Raw genomic sequence first — 12,788 nt, 5'->3', positions numbered from 1 at the left:
GGAGACTCCCTCCAGTAGAGGGCATTGCTCTCCATAACATTCTCACACCACTCACTCCGCACACCATACACAATGAAAATTTAGTCACACACTCAGATTCCATATTCACCCCACATCAGGACATTTTCCACACACTCCATTTATCCCAAAATCCACTGGAGCAAGAAAATAGAGGAGGAGAAAGGTGCACCCTGTCACTAAGTCATCAAACTGTAATCCCATTTCACCCATATTGGTTTTCTCAAAACTTCTCAAAAGTTTTGTACAATTCTTCCAACCTTCCCAAAAATCTAACATTTTATTTTTAAGTACCAATCATCCCACATCATTTTAACATCAAATTTGATTTTTTTTAATATCCGCTCTGCGACCATACCCCATCAGTTCATCACTGCCACTGCTTCATGTCACCTACCAAGGCCCCATCCCATTTCTCTGAGCCCTGCTGGCCCGTTTGGCCCTGCTGATGCTTTCAGCTCCTCAAGCCCTGTTATCTCCTCTTGTAGGCCCTGGGCTCGATAATATGGCTCATAGTGGCCTCCACCTTTCCTCCATGGGTTTTCGAGCCAACGCGGTTGCCCACACCGACCCCCACACTTTCCTCCATGGGCTCTACTACACTCTCGTCAGGCCTGACCATGCCCCCTCGAGCTCTAAACAGCCTTTTTAGGGCTCTTCTACGCCCCCCCTATAGACATCACATCACCCTCCACAGGCTCACTAGTCTATACTATCGCCCATGGGGTCCTCCACGTTCTCCACCAATGGGTTCCACCGCTATCCTCGACACAGTCTACACTGTTTGCCACAGCGGTCTCCACACTACTCACCATAGGACCTAACCTTTCTTACACCATTACCTTTGATTACAAAAATTTGATGTTAAATAACTAGCCTATTTACCCCCACGGCTGCTGTTCCAGCCTCTCCCCCTGGTCCTGCACTGACCACCACCATTCTGCCTGTGCAGCCTTGTTGCTGCTCTTGAAGTACTTCACAGCTTCTGCGATGGCTTTTTTATAGTCATGGCCCTGACATCATCTGCCCTGGGCCCGTCCGCTGAATCTCGCACACGTGGTTGTGCCATTTCCCACAGGATCCCAGAGAGAGAGCACACGCGGTCGCACAGCCTTGACTTTGCAACACGGGAGGTGACAAAGTACAGCGGGAAAGGATCGACAAACACCATATACAGTCGGATAAAGGGGACAGGGGCACAGGGTCTCGGGTGGACAGGGAACTCTCTCTCTCTCTCTATACGTTTGATCTTGGCGGATACTAAATAAGGTCCTACAAAATGCCTTACACTCGTATTAATAAAATAACTATCTAATTAACCCCTTCATGAACCTGGAGGTCATTTTCATAATATATTTATCATTTAATAACTGTGGAAATCTTAATTTTAAATCAGATATCCTTTCACTTTTTGGAAGTGTTTCCGAGTATCTCGTCCATATCTGTCGGACGATCCCGTACGTATCTCGTACTGAGAGGTTTTTGAACACCCAGCACGTTTCGTGTAACTATAGCAGTGATTGTGTGGTGTCATTGGTGGACAAATTCCACAAGCTCTGGAATGCGGTTAACAGGTGGTTATCGGAGAGAGAAAAGTCCCAGGACCTTCTTGGTTGTTGTTGCTGATAAATACTGCATGAGGGTGTTATTTACTTTCATACACTGTAGTTAAATAATGCAGAAAATTTTAGAGAAGACATTCATTGTCACAATTTTCTGGTTTACTGAAATAGTACTGCTGCTGTTATTATGAGTAGTTGTAATACCACGACTTTAACAGCAACAATGAAATCCACTTTCCTGTGAAATTGGTTGTGGGGAAAGTTTTTGGCCTAAGGCTTTCACGAACTGGCTGGCAAGGCCTGATGGAGCTGGTTTGGACAGGAATTTGTAATTTGTTCAGGCTTCCGGCAACAACCCACCTCCGTGCACGCTTTAACGTCCACCGACTATCATGCCAGCAGACGGGACACCCGGCTTAACGTCCATCCGAGTGATGGCGCACCTCGTGACGCAACACCCTGCCTGTGAAGCACCAAATCCGACACGCTATAGTTGGGTTGGGAATCGAGCCCAGGCAGTTGCGCTCAAAGGTAATTGTGCGCTACCTCTATGCTATCCTGTCGGACTGCACAGGTATCAGTGTATGACTGTCTGTATGTATTGTACATGTCGTTCATTGTCCTTTTATCCCAGTACACAGTGAAACCCTTACCGCTTTCAACCACAAACCCTTCGCACCTTTCCCTCAAACCTCCTCCTCCCTGCATTCCCTCTCCCCGCACGGCCACGCCCGTCCCGACTTGCCCGCATTGCCTACATACCTGGCCGCGCTCGCTCCGGGCCACAGCCACGCTAATTAAGTCGGGCCACAGCCACGCTAATTAAGCTGCGATGCTGTAAATCACAGGCCGGGCGCCGCCTTGCACGCTGTCCCGACCCGCCTGAAGCCCAATGCGCCGCTAGCCCCCTCGTAGCCACAACAACACCTGTGCTGAGCGTCCAGGTACACGCACCATGCGCCAAACACCGTCCGGCGCACTAATCGTGCGTCCGGTCCACTAACTAGCTCAGCACACTGAAGGAAGCCCTTAAGCTGGCTGTTCCGTTTACCTGCATCACCTTTTGTATCGGAAGGTCCTTGTGTTCAGGTGTATATTTGGAATCGTTCAGAGTAAGTGAAATATCGCATATTACTGACCATCAAAGTTTCATCATCATTGTTGACGATACAGTTAAGCGTGATCTCCCGTCGTTGATCGAACACCTTGAGCCGAGAGATATACCTGAGATGTCTTTGGGGTAGCTGTAGCACAGCAACGATCATATAATGCCGCATTGTGTACTTGGGTCATAATTAGGGGTCATAATTAGGGGTCATAATTAGGGGTCATAATTAGGGTACAGTGAGTGGTGGCCTGTTCCAGTTCAAGGCAGTAAGCATCATTAGAGATTTGGATTCGAAGACTTCAGGAAGTTTCGTTCCTTTCAGAATCCAATACGTCACTGTTGGATTGTTGGTCAAAAAACGAAAAAAAAAACCCAGCTGGCTCATGAACGATTTTCAGGGTGGGGACAATCTGCCTGCCCGACTGCAGTCTGGTCCACGTCACACCTGGCCACCACTAAGGTGCTTGGCATGCACTGAGTACCATTTCTAAGAAGCCTGTCTTTCTCTTCCCCCCTTTATCCCACTGCGGACCAGGTGAGGCAGGCAGGTTGTCCTCATCAGACACCACCCACCCTGAAGGTCGTTCCTTGAGGTTGACTCTTATTGCCTTCCCTTGTTGCAGGAGGACGTTCTGAGTGACTCCGGGCTTGTACCCTTCTATAATTACAACATGAGATTTGATCCAAAGTGGTCAACCCGACACACTCGATGTATCCGTGAAATCCGGAACTTGACCTTTGTTTTATGGCCCTTAGTTACCTCCGCCAAAGGTGGACGGACGTTATTTTTTTCACCACTGTCTGTCTGTTTGTCTGTGAGCATGATATCTCAAAAAGTTATCGACGGATTCGGATGAAACTTGGCGGGACAGGTTGGGTGTGTGACCACGACGAATGGATTCGATTTTGGTGAAGATCCGGATCGGAGAATTCTTTAAATTGTAAAAAAAAAAAAAGTGATTCTTCACCGTTGAGAGATCGGGCCAAAAACGATATAGAGCAATGAAAAAGTTGTGGACACCCCAGTTAGTGACAACAACAAGCCGATTCGATTTTGGTTCAGGTCATGATCCCGATACCCGATCAGGCCTATCGGTGGGAGACAACACCGAAACTGTTCAGCCTGGTGGAGGGAGCTATGTGCTCCACCGAGTCCCGTTCTAGTTTACCCAAACTTCCTTCATGTCGGGATTTCCAACTCAATGTCCCCTCATGTCAATCACCGACGGATCACATTCGAAAACCGATCTTCATAAAAATTCACGAAACGGGAGAGTTGATCAGAAGCAAAAAGCCTCTTGATTTTGGGGTCAAAAGGTCAACATCGGCCAAAGGTCAACAACCTTGTGAAATTTCTAAAATCATCAATTTTTATCTGATCGAGTTGAAATTTGAACAGGATTCGCGTCTCAGGTCACTGAATTCAACGAACAATTATTTTTTGAGGTCACCACAGGCCAAAAGGTCAACATCTTCGGTGGAATTTCTAAAACCCTGAATTTTCATCCCATTGATTGCAATTTGAACAGGATTTGCATATCAGGTCACTGAATTCACCGAACAAGTGTATTTTTTTTTTATGATCCAACTTGTTTTTGGGATTTTACATGTATCATGCTCTGCACGACGTCTTTCTTGTTTGTTTGTCTGTGAGCAGGATATCTCAAAAGGTGATGGACAGATTCAAACGAAACTTGGTGTACGGGTCGGGTAGGTGACAAGAACAAGTTGATTAGATTTTGTTTCAGGTCCGGATTCAGATCCGGCCTATCAGTAGGATACAAAACGTAAGCAGTTCACAGGTTGGCGGAGGTATGTGCTCTACCTAGTGCTGTTGTAGTTGGTGGTGTTTTGGTTGACAGCCAGATTAACGACATGCCCACCCCCTCCGGGCTCACCGAGTCGTGGCCCTACCCACGGGTCCTGTGGATGCATGAGCAGAGCACGCGAGGCCATTGGGTGTGTCTTGTCTGGGGTGCTCGCTAATGCATCACCGAGAATCACAAGTTCATTCCACGATCACCCGATGGTATCCCATGGAATCCACACTCCCCCGACGCCCCGTCCATCCATCGAAGCAATTTCATTTAATTTGATTCCGAGAGGAAACGCACCGTGCTCTCCCCTCGCGGTACGCGTCTCTGTGTCTGTGTACGCCTGTCTGTGTGCGTCACAGTCGCCTAGATGTATCTCTGCAGCCATCTCTGAGCCCTGCTCTGGTCAAATGTGCTAAAAAAAAACAACAAAAATAAAAACGCTCAGCTTTTCGAGCATTACCTTTCACTGCGCCCATTGTATGTATCCCATATATGATACTACTACTACGACACACCTATATAACGCATACGTTGCAAATTCTCAGCACGAGCAAGTACGGTGCCAAGCAGGTGATGACAGTGCCACCGTCTCTTTTGGTCTGTTATCTCCAACGCGTTTTGGCATGTTTTATTTTTTGAACAATTGTTTTTAACAATTTTATTAACAGCCTTGGAATGACTTTTCTCGAGACTTATTAATGAGTAACAAGGGAAAAAGTCATTCGACCCATCGCGCCCGTGTTTCACCCTCATGCGATCAGCATCACCTCCGGAGAAGAACAACACGTGGTGAGAGATTTGAAACAGCTTTGTTTTGCTCAATGAAACCGACAAATCCAGAGAGTGAAGACGAGAGGTTGTGATTTCACAAAAAGCAGAATATTTGTGGAATCAAGCGAGGTGACAGTGATTATACTTCACTTACTTGGGAGCAATCCATATATCTTATCTTGTATTGTCTTCTACATCCTTTGTGATATCATCATGTGATTCTATTGTTGCCCTGGGGATTCTGAAGGCAGTCACTACCTTGATGGCTTCCCCTCTGATGTATGTTGGCTGTGTGTCCTTGTCCTCACCTTTCGTCTGCCAGCACCTATTTTATTTGGCATGCTCATCATTAACCCCCAATCCGATGTCACCTCATCAAGTATATCTGATACTCACTCTAATGGTAGGTCCGACTCACTGCAACCGCGTCATCATGAAACTGAAATCTAGGCAATCAGTGTTGCAGGTATTCCAGTCCTTTCACTCACTAATCTAGCTCTATATTAGCACAGCACATCTACCCCAAAAGAGATGGCATTGTTTCCTCCTCTCAAAGACAAGACTGAAACAACAAAAAGAGTAATCAGAGATTGCAGACCCTCACCAGGTCATGTTTTGTGTGGTGTTTGTGTACTGGTGTGTTACGTAATTAATAAGAGACGTAATTATAACTGCTGGCAGTGATGACCGGGTACCAAGCCGTCCCGCTTTGATGCAACCTCGCTTTGATCGGACACTTGATCCTGACCCGTGACATTTATTATTATTCAATTGAATTTAGAATGGGATTAAATAAATTCAAATCAAATCGAAGACCAAGCAGGTACATTCATGCATTGGAGTAATCAGAAGGAACCCGAACAAGGAAAAAGAAAAGATGAAGTCATCAGGAAGAACCTGAAGAGGATTCACATTTCAGCTGCTAGTCGTCGACCCTCAAACCCACCCAGGCACAGACAAGTGAGCCTTACTCAACAATAAAACACAAAAGCCATATCAAAAAATTCAATAATTCTGGCTATCAAACAATGCGTCCAGTCAAGTTGAAATTTAAAACATATATTCCCCATGACTACTACATGACTACATAAAGGACAATCACATCATAATTGTGAAGCTTCACTTCGATTGATTAGGCAGTTCAAGAGAAATAATTTTTTAAAAAGATTTTTGCTCAATTTCAATATGTCTGCCAGACCATGTGATATCAATTATTCGTGAATACCCTGATTCTCCCAAGGCTTGGGGAACACTTGTGTGAAGTTTCCCCTCGATCTGTCCAGCCGTTATGGAGAAGAAGATTTTTGTAGGTTTTTGGTTAAATCCAATATGGCTGCCAAACCATGTGACCAATGACATCATCTGTGTGGACCTTTTGTTCCTCATGGACAGGCGGTCACACGTGTAAAGTTTCACCTTAATCTGTTCAGCCACTTCAGAGAAGAATATATATTGTTGCGGATTCGCGCCCGCCGGCGTGCGAACGGCCACGTAACTCGAATCGCGGCACGTCGCCCGCCGGACGGACAATCCAGTCGTGACCCTCTCGGACTAACACGCCGGGAACCAGTCACGGGTGGACCTTTCGGTCTCACCGCGATCGAGCCAATCGGCCCCCGCGTGGGATAGGGTTGCTCGCCAAATTCGACCTACCAAAGTACCCACACGGAGGGTAGACCGGGCGATCGCACCTCGCCGCAGGTCGACTTCGGACACGGGCCACTTAAGCGACCCGTTCCGTACTATCGGGATAACCGAGCGGTGTTATCGTCGGCCTCGACGGTTCGATTAATTATCGGGCGTATTCAGCCCACTACCAACCCTTTACGTGAAGCAAGATGAGGATTCAATGAAAGAAATGACGAAGCGAAGCGGGAAACAGTTCAACACAAAGCACATTTATTCGCGATGAACGGAAAGCACACATATTCAATTCCACCAAAAGCACATAGAAAAGGAAAAGAAACACAATGCAATTTTACACAAAAAGCAAATGTAAAAGCGAAGACACAATGCAGAGCTAATACCGACTACCGAGCACACGGCAACACTTATACAATTCTACTTCACAGACGGCGCCGACAACACATACCCAAAACCAAGAAAAAGAACACCCTCAAGGATGAGGCGGGCCTGAGGCCGAGACCGGGTCGGGCCTACCCGTCTGGTGATGAGACGCGGAGCGGCGATGGTGCCTCAACTCCGCGGGCCTCGCGGACAGTGTCTGGTAGGGGGTGGGAAGGGGGCCCCCTTTGGTCGCACTATCTCAGCGCGGGGGGAAACAGGAGGGGGTTGCTGATGCTCGGGGAAAGGAGGATTTTTACTCTGTCTCGAGTCCCGCGACGAGCGTCTCCACCTCGACCAGGTCGCGCCGTCGGCCTCCCTGGTGTGCAGCTCCCGGCACGACGCGAGCACCCCCTCGTCTGCCTTCGCCGCCTCTCCACAGCTCCGTCCTCTTCGCTCCGACTCCAACGCACACGACGACGACGACGACCAACTCTTTTCTGACGAACGCAGCCGCTTATATAAGCCCCGTGGCTTCGCCTTTGACCCCCTGCCTTCGACCTTTCACCTCGCTCCCCATTGGCCCGAGAAAAAGTGGGCGTGAATGCATTTTGATCCATGAATTTGCATATAGCGACCGCCCTCCAACGCCCTGGAGGCGGGGCCAAATCGCCCCTCGCTCACCGATTGGACGGAACAAAAGTGGGCGTGTGTCGTTTTTGATCCGTTTTTGGAGCGGAAAATCCGTGGTTTTGTACACGCTGTTCGGCGCGCGCCCTGCACGAGTCCAATACCGGTACCCACAAGCGGCGCAAGAACGGTGGCGATGCGACGGTTGCGAGGTGTGACGGGAAAGGTCGTGGCTGTTGTGGTGAAGCGGCGTTGTGGTGGGTGGTTGATGTTGTGACGACTGTTGAGACGCGGTTGGCGGTGGTAACAATGGCGGTTGGTCCAAAATAAAGATAGTAAAAGAAAAACGGCTATCCTGAAGAGTCGCAGCACGCATAAATGACATGTATTCCCACTAGACAACGGGTTTGGGCCTAACTACACATATACTTACCGAGATATCTCACCTAAGGGACCTGAATGGTGGTTTGCGAATTTGGTAACCACAACAATATATATATATATATATATATATATATATATATATATATATATTTTTTTTTTTTAAACAATATGGCTGCAGAATCACATGACCGATGGCTTCATCAAAAATTTTTCTGTGGACCATTTTATTCCTAGATGACCCTCAGAAATTTTCATACTGATCAGGTGCAGCGTTCTACATATGCGATGACGTCATAATGAAGGCATCTATGACGTCATAAAAAAATTACACATTCTCCATGAGGCGTACTTGCCGTCTACCAAGTTTCATTTTTTTCCTTTGGTGCAGTTTCAGAGATACAGAGGTCTAAAGTTTTTCCGTTTTTCCAACACGGCTGCCGCACCACGTGACCTATGATGTCATCATTATCAATAAAACATTCTCCATGAGTAGTTGCTCCAATGGTGAAAATTCCGTCTCAATCTGACAAGCGGTTGCGGAGAAAAACACTCAAGTTCTGTGCGAACAAACAAACAAACAAACAGACAAATGGACCCAAATGCAATACCCTCTCCTTCGGTGAGGGTAATAAAGGGTTAAAAGTGTTGGGACGACAGTACAAGCCTGGCGCAAACCATTGCTGACGTCAAATCCTTGTGACTTCTTCCTTCTTCCATCATTCAGGGATTGAGCACGTTTTACCATTACAGGTATACCACGTCACCTCTGCAGCATCAACCAAAGGGCCTGATGGGTAACAGAGTCGGATGCTGTTCTGAAGGCAACAAAAAGCAAGAGGACCTTGGTGGTGTATTCACTTGCTTTCCCGACAAGTTGCCGAACACTGAATATCATGTCTACACATCCTCTTCCACAACGAAAGTCACACTTGGAAGCAGGTCAAACGTCCTCAATCACATCCTGCAACCTTCTTGAGTATAATCTTTGAAAAAGTTTCCCCACTACATCTGGCAAGGTGATTCCATACCAGTCGTCCCATTGTATACCAGTCGTGAGGCCCATATTTTTAGTTATTGGGACAAGCGATGCAAAAAAAAAAAAAACCACACACACACACACACACACACACACATACACACACACACACACACACACACACACACACACACATACACACACACACACACACACACTTTTTCTATCCTTCCCATGTCTTATTCCTTTCACTCCCTTTCTCATTCCACAGCCATGCCCCCCCCCTCCACGAGTCCTCCGAACCCCCCTTCCCACAATATCATTGCATGTATAATTTGTGAACATACTGGTATACTTTCTCCATTATATTTCATGTGTTTATAAGATATTGCATCATTATCCATTCTGATATCTAGATGTATATTTAACATGAGCTCAGGAATTCGTGGAAGCATGAAATAGGAGTTCCTAAACTCACATCCAGCACAGAACCAGGCCTGCAGGACCGCCCGCCCAGCCTCTGGTGCTGCTCGCTCGTGAAATCGCCGTGATGGGTCGACAGCGGCCTTGGCTGCCGGCAAGAAACACGAATTGAGGTCGGAGCATCCCAGCGAAATCAGTACCAGCTGTCCGGCATGCCTGCGGTGCAGGGAGGGACAGTGCTTGAGTAGGAGGAGAAGGGGGTGGGGGGGGGGAGGGGGATGAGGATAGAGGTGTAGGGATGAGAAATCCACGAAAGCATCTCTGGCCTGTTGTCAGCTGCTGTCAGCCCCACAGTTTGGTCCGGCTCGGTTGATCGGCCCCTCGGGCCGTTATGTTCCAAGACCCTAACCCTAACCCCACGATATCCATCTTATTAGAAATTGGATACGGGATAGGGGGTGAAAGGAACTGGAAGTTGGGAGGAAGGAGGGATGCCAAATATTTTCAAGGGGGGAACAAATATTTTCAAATTTGTGAATTCCCAGAGGGGTGAAGATGCCTGGGAATCTGGGAAGGCTGGACGAGCAAGCAGTTTTTAGGAGAGATTGTTGGACCTGTCGTGGACCAAGTAAAAGCTGTCAGAATTAAAATACCGAGGACAGGAAGAGATATGGGGTGGGTTACCGTGCAGGCTGGATAGGTTGAGCAAAAGTGTAAATTATTCCTCCTCTTCCTCCTCCACGTGTGCTCCCGACACCTGCAGCTCGGCGAGTGAGAAAATATGGGATTGGAAAGAGAGAGGGTCTTCAGATGAAAAAGGTCCAAAAATATTTCAGCAGCATACTGTATTAGTCTGTCTTGTAGCGTAAAACATGGAAATATGAACATCAATTCCACTGCAGGAGACTAAACCTCTCACTCTGTGAACATTTCTTACCTGTACATATATATATATATATATATATATATATATATATATATATATATATATATATATATATATATATATATATATATATATATATATATATATATATATTAACCCCCCAGAAAACAAAAAAATGTTCATCTCAACCCCTCAGTCTGATGTAGTCACAACTTCTAGGATTAGTAAACTGTGGACATTAATACCGTGTCCAAACCATAACGTCATGCCCATCAGGACTCCAGGCCCTGATTTGTTCTGCTCCTCGGCTTCACCTCTACCTGTGACAACACATCTTGTGAAGGATGTGGTCGAGGCTGATGTTATTTTGGGTTGTGAAACAACCAAGTCCATTTTGCACATGATGATCTTGAACCATATTTTGTGCTTCAACAAACTACATAATGTTTGGATAATTTGGAGCTAAGCTAAAAATATCACCAAACCCCTCAAAAACAGTCTCAAGCACTTTCGTTTTAATAAGAGATCGACTCGCTTTACAAAACACATTTACTCTAATCTGCCATAACCAAATTAGAAAATGTGGATCACAAACAACGCACTGTAGAGAGGAGTGAGATGATGTTTTAACTCTGTCTTTCTGTCTGGCAATCAAACAAAATAGAAAATCATTCCAAACAGGAAATACTGTTTTTAAGGATGTCATAAAGGACACAAACAACAGGAACGCAGAATTAATGTAACGCGTTAAATAAGGTGGTGTAAAAGACGCTGCATCAATGGTGATGAACTGGAATTTTTTTTCTTTTTCTTCAAGCTTTAAAATCTTTATTTTATTTAAATTGAATTGTATATTTGAACACTGTAGAACACAAACCGCCTTTTTGGCACGATCAAAAACCCTTCCGTTTAGCAGTACGTCGACAAAATATTACATTTTACATCATCATGACCAATCAAGTTTACCGCTCACAGACCCAGCTCATGTTTTTGTTTCTCAAGACTGCGAGGGGGGGGGGGGTAAGGTGATCGACAAACTCTCCAGTTACAAATCTGTTCAAAGAAGCAGATTTTTGCAGTTATATTAATCATGTATGCTCTTGTTACTCTCACTAACAAATGGCAAGGAAGTGATCCTCACAAGTCTCCGACAGGTGAGGTGTTCTCTTTACCTAGGTGGATTTAACATGGAAATCCAGGCAGCTCATGCATTGATAATATTATACTCCTAGTCACGTGTGTGATTTGCTGGTGAGAGTAACAAGTATCTGTGGTCATGGCTTCATGGTCAAGAGAAGATGGCTTCACCAAGCTTTTTCTTTATATCTGAGTAAGTAAACTATAAGGAGTGGCTGAAGGAGAGTGTGGAAACGTTTTTGAGCAGAATGGACAATGATAGGACCAGGGGCCATATCTTGAGAGTGAGGAAGAGGAGAGTTGGGACGACATTAAGGCGGAGGTCTTTTACTTGGTAGTTATTGCATGGAATTCCTGGAGCAGTAGTGACAGATAAAATGGTGGAAATGTTGAAAGTGGAGTACGATAGGTACCTGGAAGCATGGAGGACAGAGGGGGACAAGCATATTGGTGGAAATGCATGGCCGGAAGGCCTCTGTCGGACTTCCTTGTACAGGGTGACCACAAAAAAAATATTAATAATCGGTACCGAACGACCTTGCATCTAATAACTTCCTCCATACTCATGATATCCTCTTACTGTTTGCAGGTAGTGCAAAGTGAAGTTTTGTTGTCGTCAGCAGATGTAGATTTAGTCAAAATAGTCCCATTTTTAGCTCATCTACGACGATGCCGAGATGAACTGTCAAAGCCATCACTATATCCTTCAGTCAGTCCATCCTTGTGTTCGTGAGTCCACGGGTTTGTGGGCCTGTTAACATTTTTTTGTGTTTTTCCCTACTCATCCGAGGCGGCTCAACGTATTGTTTTTAAACTGGCACGATGATTCATGATGTGGACGAGTAAAAACGAAAGGAGCCCTTTTTAAAAATTCCATCCAGGTGTTGAGATAATTAACTCAAAATGTAATCTATGTTTGTACGTCCATCACCTATTCCATCATCTCGCGAGATGTTTTGTTGTTGTTTAATTGAACCTCTTAATATCATTAATATCCTCTTACTTTTAAGAACAGGAAAAAAAGGGGGAGGAGAGGACATAGAGTTGGGGTGGCAGAAAGGGGACAGTCCTA

The 12,788-nt window shown here is 45.9% G+C and overlaps 1 long non-coding RNA gene across 4 annotated transcripts in view; it reads right to left on the bottom strand.

The window, feature by feature from the left end:
* LOC147013730 (uncharacterized) overlaps positions 1–12,788 on the bottom strand; it is a 35,576-nt gene that overhangs the window by 16,306 nt on the left and 6,482 nt on the right. For 2 of the 4 annotated variants that reach the window (XR_015050492.1, XR_015050494.1), the window contains 2 exons: positions 10,378–10,450; positions 7,176–9,909 (listed from right to left, as the gene is read on the bottom strand). This is a non-coding gene — a long non-coding RNA (uncharacterized LOC147013730). Of the gene's footprint in view, positions 1–7,175; positions 9,910–10,377; positions 10,451–12,788 lie in introns of those variants that run through there. The other 2 variants (XR_015050493.1, XR_015050495.1) reach the window with 2 other exon arrangements.

Source organism: Eptatretus burgeri, chromosome 13 (assembly GCF_056783735.1).
Source record: "Eptatretus burgeri isolate ZD-2024b chromosome 13, Ebu_testis_v1, whole genome shotgun sequence".
In the NCBI taxonomy this organism is placed as follows: Eukaryota; Metazoa; Chordata; class Myxini; order Myxiniformes; family Myxinidae; genus Eptatretus; species Eptatretus burgeri.
This window is presented reverse-complemented; position numbering and strand designations above follow the sequence as displayed.